Here is a 10,000-nt window from a genome sequence, read left to right on the forward strand (position 1 = left end):
TGTAATTTCAAATGTGTGTTGCTGTGAAAATACTCTTAAGTTGAGGTAGCAGTGTAATTTCAAATGTGCTGCTGTGAAAATACTCTTAAGTTGAGGTAGCAGTGTAATTGCAAATGTGTGTTGCTGTGAAAATACTCTTAAGTTGAGGTAGCAGTGTAATTTCAAATGTGTGTCACTGTGAAAATACTCTTAAGTTGAGGTAGCAGTGTAATTTCAAATGTGTGCTGCTGTGAAAATACTCTTAAGTTGAGGTAGCAGTGTAATTGCAAATGTGTGCTGCTGTGAAAATACTCTTAAGTTGAGGTAGCAGTGTAATTTCAATTGTGTGTTGCTGTGAAAATACTCTTAAGTTGAGGTAGCAGTGTAATTTCAATTGTGTGTTGCTGTGAAAATACTCTTAAGTTGAGGTAGCAGTGTAATTTCAAATGTGCTGCTGTGAAAATACTCTTAAGTTGAGGTAGCAGTGGAATTTCAAATGTGTGCTGCTGTGAAAATACTCTTAAGTTGAGGTAGCAGTGTAATTTCAAATGTGTGTCACTGTGAAAATACTCTTAAGTTGAGGTAGCAGTGTAATTTCAAATGTGTGTCACTGTTAAAATACTCTTAAATTAAACAAACAAACAACAAACTATTGGCCTATCTTAGGCTCCAATTATTCACATCAAATATTACAAAATGTTTTATTATCTATTCAGATTTTTGTATTAATTATATTGTGTTTTTTGCAATTAAAAGTTTCATTTGACAAAAAAGACATTAAACAGTACAACAATCTAAAAAAACAACTTAAATTGACATAACTGAAGTTGACCATGATTTTTTTTTTAAATAATAATAATAATGTATGACTTATATTCACTTTTATGAGTGGGTTTTTTTTTGGATCCCCAATAATTTTTATGGGATTTAAAACGGAAAACAAAACAAAAACTGTCTTTGCTCAAAAAATAATAATTAATTAAAATCAATGTTTTTATTTAAGCCTCCATTACTTCACATCAAATATACCACTTTGAACATTTTTGGGGGGGGGGGAATATTGCATATTTAGTGTTTTGCCATTAAAGAAAGTTTTATTTGACAACAAAAGCCATTAAACAAACAAACAAACAAAACTATTATTGACCTATTTAAGGCTCCAATTATTCACATCAAATATTACACTTTGAAAATGTTTTATCTATTCAGATTTTTTTATTTATTATTTTGTGTTTTTGCAATTAAAAGTTTAATTTGACAAAAAGGACATTAAACAACAACTTAAATTTAGATAGATCTGAAGTTGACCATGATTTAAGTGTTGAAGGTGAAAAAATAAGAAATAATATCACTTATTTTTAACACTTTTATGAGTGGGGCCCTTTTGGACCCCTAAGAATTGTAATGGGATTCAAAACAAACAAAAAATGTATTTGCTCAAAAAATAATAATTGATAAATAAAAACATTGATTTTACTTCACATCAAATATTCCACTTTGAACTTTTTTTGCGGGGGGAAATATTGCATATTTAGTGTTTTTGCCATTAAAAAAAGTTTTTAAAAAAAAGTTTAAAAAAAAAGTTAAAAAAATAATGTATGACTTATTTTTGACACTCTTATGAGTGGGGCCCTTTTGGATCCCTAATATTTTTTTAATGGGATTCAAAACAAAAAAACAAACAAAAAAAAACACTACAAAAAACTGTCTATGCTCAAAAATTAATGATGAATTAAAATCAATGTTTTTATTTTATTGCATATTTAGTGTTTTTGCCATTAAAAAAAGTTTTAGAAAAAAGAAATAATTTATGACTTATTTTTGACACTTTTATGAGTGGGGCCCTTTTGGATCCCTAATAATTTTTTAATGGGATTCAAAACAAAACAAAATAAAACAACAAAAAACTGTCTTTGCTGAAAAATTAATAAAGAATTAAAATCAATGTTTTTATTTAAGGCTCCATTACTTCACATCAAATATTCCACTTTGAACTTTTTTTGGTGGGGATATTGCATATTTTGTGTTTTTGCCATTAAAAAAAGTAAATAAAAAAACTAAATAAAAATAAATAATTTATGACTTATTTTTGACACTTTTATGGGTGGGGCCCTTTTGGAACCCTAAATATTTTAATTAGATTCAAAACAAAAAACTAACAAAAAAACTACAAAAATAAACTATCTTTGCTTTGTGTTTTTGCCATTAAAAAAAGTTTTAAAAAAAAAGAAATCATTTGACTTATTTTTGACACTTTTATGAGTTGGGCACTTTTGGATCCCTAAGAATTTGAATGGCATTCAAAAAACAAAAACAAAAAAACAAAACAAAACAAAACAAAACAAAAAAAAAAAAAAAACTGTCTTTGCTCAAAAATTAATAATGAATTAAAATCAATGTTTTTATTTAAGGCTCCATTACTTCACATCAAATATTCCACTTTGAACTTTTTTTGCAGGGGGAAATATTGCATATTTTGTGTTTTTGCCATTAAAAAAAGTAAAAAAAAAAGAAAAATAAATAATGTATGACTTATTTTTGACACTTATGAGTGGGGCTCTTTTGGATCCTTAAGGATTTTAATGGATTTCAAAACAAAAAACAAACAAAAAAAACAACAAAGAAATGTCTATGCTCAAAAATTAATGATGATTATTTAAGGCTCCATTACTTCACATCAAATATTCCACTTTGAACTTTTTTTGCGGGGGGAAATATTGCATATTTTGTGTTTTGCTATTAAAGAAAGTTTCCAAAAAAATAAATAATTTATGACTTATTTTTGACACTTTTATGGGTGGGGCCCGTTTGGATCCCTAAGAATTTTAATGGGATTCAAAACAAAAAAAAACAACAAAAATAAACTATCTTTGCTTTGTGTTTTTGCCATTAAAAAAAGTTTAAAAAAAAAAGAAATAATTTATGACTTATTTTTGACACTTTTATGAGTGGGGCCCTTTTGGATTTTGAATGGCATTCAAAAAACAAAAACAAAACAAAACAAAAAAAACTAACAAAAAAAAACGACCAAAAAAACACAAAAAAAAACTGTCTTTACTCAAAAATGTATAATTAATTAAAATCAATGTTTTTATTTAAGGCTCCATTACTTCACATCAAATATTCCACTTTGAACTTTTTTTTGCGGGGGGAAATATTGCATATTTTGTGTTTTGCTATTAAAGAAAGTTTCCTAAAAAATAAATAATTTATGACTTATTTTTGACACTTTTATGGGTGGGGCCCGTTTGGATCCCTAAGAATTTTAATGGGATTCAAAACAAAAAAAACCAACAAAAATAAACTATCTTTGCTTTGTGTTTTTGCCATTAAAAAAAGTTTTTAAAAAAAAAGAAATAATTTATGACTTATTTTTGACACTTTTATGAGTGGGGCCCTTTTGGATTTTGAATGGCATTCAAAAAACAAAAACAAAAAAAACTAACAAAAAAAAAACAAAACAAAAAACTGTCTTTACTCAAAAATTATTAATTAATTAAAATCAATGTTTTTATTTAAGGCTCCATTACTTCACATCAAATATTCCACTTTGAACTTTTTTTGGTGGGGATATTGCATATTTTGTGTTTTTCCCATTAAAAAAAGTAAATAAAAAAAGTAAATAAATAAAAATATGACTTATTTTTGACACTTTTATGAGTGGGGCCCTTTTGGATTTTGAATGGCATTCAAAAAACAAAAACAAAAAAAACTAACAAAAAAACACCAAAAAAAACTGTCTTTACTCAAAAATTATTAATTAATTAAAATCAATGTTTTTATTTAAGGCTCCATTACTTCACATCAAATATTCCACTTTGAACTTTTTTTGCGGGGGGAAATATTGCATATTTTGTGTTTTGCTATTAAAGAAAGTTTCCAAAAAAATAAATAATTTATGACTTATTTTTGACACTTTTATGGGTGGGGCCCTTTTGGATCCCTAAGAATTTTAATGGGATTCAAAACAAAAAACAACAAAAATAAACTATTTTTGCTTTGTGTTTTTGCCATTAAAAAAAGTTTTTTAAAAAAAGAAATAATTTATGACTTATTTTTGACACTTTTATGAGTGGGGCCCTTTTGGATTTTGAATGGCATTCAAAAAACAAAAACAAAAAAAACTAACAAAAAAAAAACTGTCTTTACTCAAAAATTATTAATTAATTAAAATCAATGTTTTTATTTAAGGCTCCATTACTTCACATCAAATATTCCACTTTGAACTTTTTTTGCGGGGGGAAATATTGCATATTTTGTGTTTTTGCCATTAAAGAAAGTTTCCAAAAAAATAAATAATTTATGACTTATTTTTGACACTTTTATGGGTGGGGCCCGTTTGGATCCCTAAGAATTTTAATGGGATTCAAAACAAAAAAAAACAACAAAAATAAACTATCTTTGCTTTGTGTTTTTGCCATTAAAAAAAGTTTTTTAAAAAAAGAAATAATTTATGACTTATTTTTGACACTTTTATGAGTGGGGCCCTTTTGGATTTTGAATGGCATTCAAAAAACAAAAACAAAAAAAACTAACAAAAAAAAAAAAAAAAAAAAAACTGTCTTTACTCAAAAATTATTAATTAATTAAAATCAATGTTTTTATTTAAGGCTCCATTACTTCACATCAAATATTCCACTTTGAACTTTTTTTGCGGGGGGAAATATTGCATATTTTGTGTTTTGCTATTAAAGAAAGTTTCCAAAAAAATAAATAATTTATGACTTATTTTTGACACTTTTATGGGTGGGGCCCTTTTGGATCCCTAAGAATTTTAATGGGATTCAAAACAAAAAACAACAAAAATAAACTATTTTTGCTTTGTGTTTTTGCCATTAAAAAATTTTTAAAAAAAAAAGAAATAACTTATGACTTATTTTTGACACTTTTATGAGTGGGGCCCTTTTGGATTTTGAATGGCATTCAAAAAACAAAAACAAAAAAAACTAACAAAAAAAAAACTGTCTTTACTCAAAAATTATTAATTAATTAAAATCAATGTTTTTATTTAAGGCTCCATTACTTCACATCAAATATTCCACTTTGAACTTTTTTTGCGGGGGGAAATATTGCATATTTTGTGTTTTTGCCATTAAAGAAAGTTTCCAAAAAAAAAAATAATTTATGACTTATTTTTGACACTTTTATGGGTGGGGCCCGTTTGGATCCCTAAGAATTTTAATGGGATTCAAAACAAAAAAAACCAACAAAATTAAACTATTTTTGCTTTGTGTTTTTGCCATTAAAAAAAGTTTTTAAAAAAAAGAAATAATTTATGACTTATTTTTGACACTTTTATGAGTGGGGCCCTTTTGGATTTTGAATGGCATTCAAAAAACAAAAACAAAAAAAACTAACAAAAAAAAAACAAAACAAAAAACTGTCTTTACTCAAAAATTATTAATTAATTAAAATCAATGTTTTTATTTAAGGCTTCATTACTTCACATCAAATATTCCACTTTGAACTTTTTTTGCGGGGGGAAATATTGCATATTTTGTGTTTTGCTATTAAAGAAAGTTTCCAAAAAATTAAATAATTTATGACTTATTTTTGACACTTTTATGGGTGGGGCCCTTTTGGATCCCTAAGAATTTTAATGGGATTCAAAACAAAAAAAAACAACAAAAATAAACTATCTTTGCTTTGTGTTTTTGCCATTAAAAAAAGTTTTTAAAAAAAAGAAACAACTTATGACTTATTTTTGACACTTTTATGAGTGAGGCCCTTTTGGATTTTGAATGGCATTCAAAAAACAAAAAACAAAAAAAACTAACAAAAAAAAAACAAAACAAAAAACTGTCTTTACTCAAAAATTATTATTTAATTAAAATCAATGTTTTTATTTAAGGCTCCATTACTTCACATCAAATATTCCACTTTGAACTTTTTTTGCGGGGGGAAATATTGCATATTTTGTGTTTTTGCCATTAAAAAAAGTTTTTAAAAAAAAGTTTAAAAAAAAAGTTAAAAAAATAATGTATGACTTATTTTTGACACTCTTATGAGTGGGGCCCTTTTGGATCCCTAATATTTTTTTAATGGGATTCAAAACAAAAAAACAAACAAAAAAAAACACTACAAAAAACTGTCTATGCTCAAAAATTAATGATGAATTAAAATCAATGTTTTTATTTTATTGCATATTTAGTGTTTTTGCCATTAAAAAAAGTTTTAGAAAAAAGAAATAATTTATGACTTATTTTTGACACTTTTATGAGTGGGGCCCTTTTGGATCCCTAATAATTTTTTAATGGGATTCAAAACAAAACAAAATAAAACAACAAAAAACTGTCTTTGCTGAAAAATTAATAAAGAATTAAAATCAATGTTTTTATTTAAGGCTCCATTACTTCACATCAAATATTCCACTTTGAACTTTTTTTGGTGGGGATATTGCATATTTTGTGTTTTTGCCATTAAAAAAAGTAAATAAAAAAACTAAATAAAAATAAATAATTTATGACTTATTTTTGACACTTTTATGGGTGGGGCCCTTTTGGAACCCTAAATATTTTAATTAGATTCAAAACAAAAAACTAACAAAAAAACTACAAAAATAAACTATCTTTGCTTTGTGTTTTTGCCATTAAAAAAAGTTTTAAAAAAAAAGAAATCATTTGACTTATTTTTGACACTTTTATGAGTTGGGCACTTTTGGATCCCTAAGAATTTGAATGGCATTCAAAAAACAAAAACAAAAAAACAAAACAAAACAAAACAAAACAAAACAAAAAAAAAAACTGTCTTTGCTCAAAAATTAATAATGAATTAAAATCAATGTTTTTATTTAAGGCTCCATTACTTCACATCAAATATTCCACTTTGAACTTTTTTTGCAGGGGGAAATATTGCATATTTTGTGTTTTTGCCATTAAAAAAAGTAAAAAAAAAAGAAAAATAAATAATGTATGACTTATTTTTGACACTTATGAGTGGGGCTCTTTTGGATCCTTAAGGATTTTAATGGATTTCAAAACAAAAAACAAACAAAAAAAACAACAAAGAAATGTCTATGCTCAAAAATTAATGATGATTATTTAAGGCTCCATTACTTCACATCAAATATTCCACTTTGAACTTTTTTTGCGGGGGGAAATATTGCATATTTTGTGTTTTGCTATTAAAGAAAGTTTCCAAAAAAATAAATAATTTATGACTTATTTTTGACACTTTTATGGGTGGGGCCCGTTTGGATCCCTAAGAATTTTAATGGGATTCAAAACAAAAAAAAACAACAAAAATAAACTATCTTTGCTTTGTGTTTTTGCCATTAAAAAAAGTTTTAAAAAAAAAGAAATAATTTATGACTTATTTTTGACACTTTTATGAGTGGGGCCCTTTTGGATTTTGAATGGCATTCAAAAAACAAAAACAAAACAAAACAAAAAAAACTAACAAAAAAAAACGACCAAAAAAACACAAAAAAAAACTGTCTTTACTCAAAAATGTATAATTAATTAAAATCAATGTTTTTATTTAAGGCTCCATTACTTCACATCAAATATTCCACTTTGAACTTTTTTTTGCGGGGGGAAATATTGCATATTTTGTGTTTTGCTATTAAAGAAAGTTTCCTAAAAAATAAATAATTTATGACTTATTTTTGACACTTTTATGGGTGGGGCCCGTTTGGATCCCTAAGAATTTTAATGGGATTCAAAACAAAAAAAACCAACAAAAATAAACTATCTTTGCTTTGTGTTTTTGCCATTAAAAAAAGTTTTTAAAAAAAAAGAAATAATTTATGACTTATTTTTGACACTTTTATGAGTGGGGCCCTTTTGGATTTTGAATGGCATTCAAAAAACAAAAACAAAAAAAACTAACAAAAAAAAAACAAAACAAAAAACTGTCTTTACTCAAAAATTATTAATTAATTAAAATCAATGTTTTTATTTAAGGCTCCATTACTTCACATCAAATATTCCACTTTGAACTTTTTTTGGTGGGGATATTGCATATTTTGTGTTTTTCCCATTAAAAAAAGTAAATAAAAAAAGTAAATAAATAAAAATATGACTTATTTTTGACACTTTTATGAGTGGGGCCCTTTTGGATTTTGAATGGCATTCAAAAAACAAAAACAAAAAAAACTAACAAAAAAACACCAAAAAAAACTGTCTTTACTCAAAAATTATTAATTAATTAAAATCAATGTTTTTATTTAAGGCTCCATTACTTCACATCAAATATTCCACTTTGAACTTTTTTTGCGGGGGGAAATATTGCATATTTTGTGTTTTGCTATTAAAGAAAGTTTCCAAAAAAATAAATAATTTATGACTTATTTTTGACACTTTTATGGGTGGGGCCCTTTTGGATCCCTAAGAATTTTAATGGGATTCAAAACAAAAAACAACAAAAATAAACTATTTTTGCTTTGTGTTTTTGCCATTAAAAAAAGTTTTTTAAAAAAAGAAATAATTTATGACTTATTTTTGACACTTTTATGAGTGGGGCCCTTTTGGATTTTGAATGGCATTCAAAAAACAAAAACAAAAAAAACTAACAAAAAAAAAACTGTCTTTACTCAAAAATTATTAATTAATTAAAATCAATGTTTTTATTTAAGGCTCCATTACTTCACATCAAATATTCCACTTTGAACTTTTTTTGCGGGGGGAAATATTGCATATTTTGTGTTTTTGCCATTAAAGAAAGTTTCCAAAAAAATAAATAATTTATGACTTATTTTTGACACTTTTATGGGTGGGGCCCGTTTGGATCCCTAAGAATTTTAATGGGATTCAAAACAAAAAAAAACAACAAAAATAAACTATCTTTGCTTTGTGTTTTTGCCATTAAAAAAAGTTTTTTAAAAAAAGAAATAATTTATGACTTATTTTTGACACTTTTATGAGTGGGGCCCTTTTGGATTTTGAATGGCATTCAAAAAACAAAAACAAAAAAAACTAACAAAAAAAAAAAAAAAAAAAAAACTGTCTTTACTCAAAAATTATTAATTAATTAAAATCAATGTTTTTATTTAAGGCTCCATTACTTCACATCAAATATTCCACTTTGAACTTTTTTTGCGGGGGGAAATATTGCATATTTTGTGTTTTGCTATTAAAGAAAGTTTCCAAAAAAATAAATAATTTATGACTTATTTTTGACACTTTTATGGGTGGGGCCCTTTTGGATCCCTAAGAATTTTAATGGGATTCAAAACAAAAAACAACAAAAATAAACTATTTTTGCTTTGTGTTTTTGCCATTAAAAAATTTTTTAAAAAAAAAGAAATAACTTATGACTTATTTTTGACACTTTTATGAGTGGGGCCCTTTTGGATTTTGAATGGCATTCAAAAAACAAAAACAAAAAAAACTAACAAAAAAAAAACTGTCTTTACTCAAAAATTATTAATTAATTAAAATCAATGTTTTTATTTAAGGCTCCATTACTTCACATCAAATATTCCACTTTGAACTTTTTTTGCGGGGGGAAATATTGCATATTTTGTGTTTTTGCCATTAAAGAAAGTTTCCAAAAAAAAAAATAATTTATGACTTATTTTTGACACTTTTATGGGTGGGGCCCGTTTGGATCCCTAAGAATTTTAATGGGATTCAAAACAAAAAAAAACAACAAAATTAAACTATTTTTGCTTTGTGTTTTTGCCATTAAAAAAAGTTTTTAAAAAAAAGAAATAATTTATGACTTATTTTTGACACTTTTATGAGTGGGGCCCTTTTGGATTTTGAATGGCATTCAAAAAACAAAAACAAAAAAAACTAACAAAAAAAAAACAAAACAAAAAACTGTCTTTACTCAAAAATTATTAATTAATTAAAATCAATGTTTTTATTTAAGGCTTCATTACTTCACATCAAATATTCCACTTTGAACTTTTTTTGCGGGGGGAAATATTGCATATTTTGTGTTTTGCTATTAAAGAAAGTTTCCAAAAAATTAAATAATTTATGACTTATTTTTGACACTTTTATGGGTGGGGCCCTTTTGGATCCCTAAGAATTTTAATGGGATTCAAAACAAAAAAAAACAACAAAAATAAACT

At 25.7% G+C, this 10,000-nt stretch overlaps 1 protein-coding gene across 19 annotated transcripts in view; it reads left to right on the plus strand.

Annotated features, from left to right (window-relative positions):
- Positions 1–10,000, plus strand: part of baz2ba (bromodomain adjacent to zinc finger domain, 2Ba) — a 256,146-nt gene that overhangs the window by 216,915 nt on the left and 29,231 nt on the right. The gene's annotated exons all lie outside the window — the stretch shown is intronic.

Source organism: Entelurus aequoreus, linkage group LG02 (genome assembly GCF_033978785.1).
Source record: "Entelurus aequoreus isolate RoL-2023_Sb linkage group LG02, RoL_Eaeq_v1.1, whole genome shotgun sequence".
NCBI lineage: Eukaryota > Metazoa > Chordata > Actinopteri > Syngnathiformes > Syngnathidae > Entelurus > Entelurus aequoreus.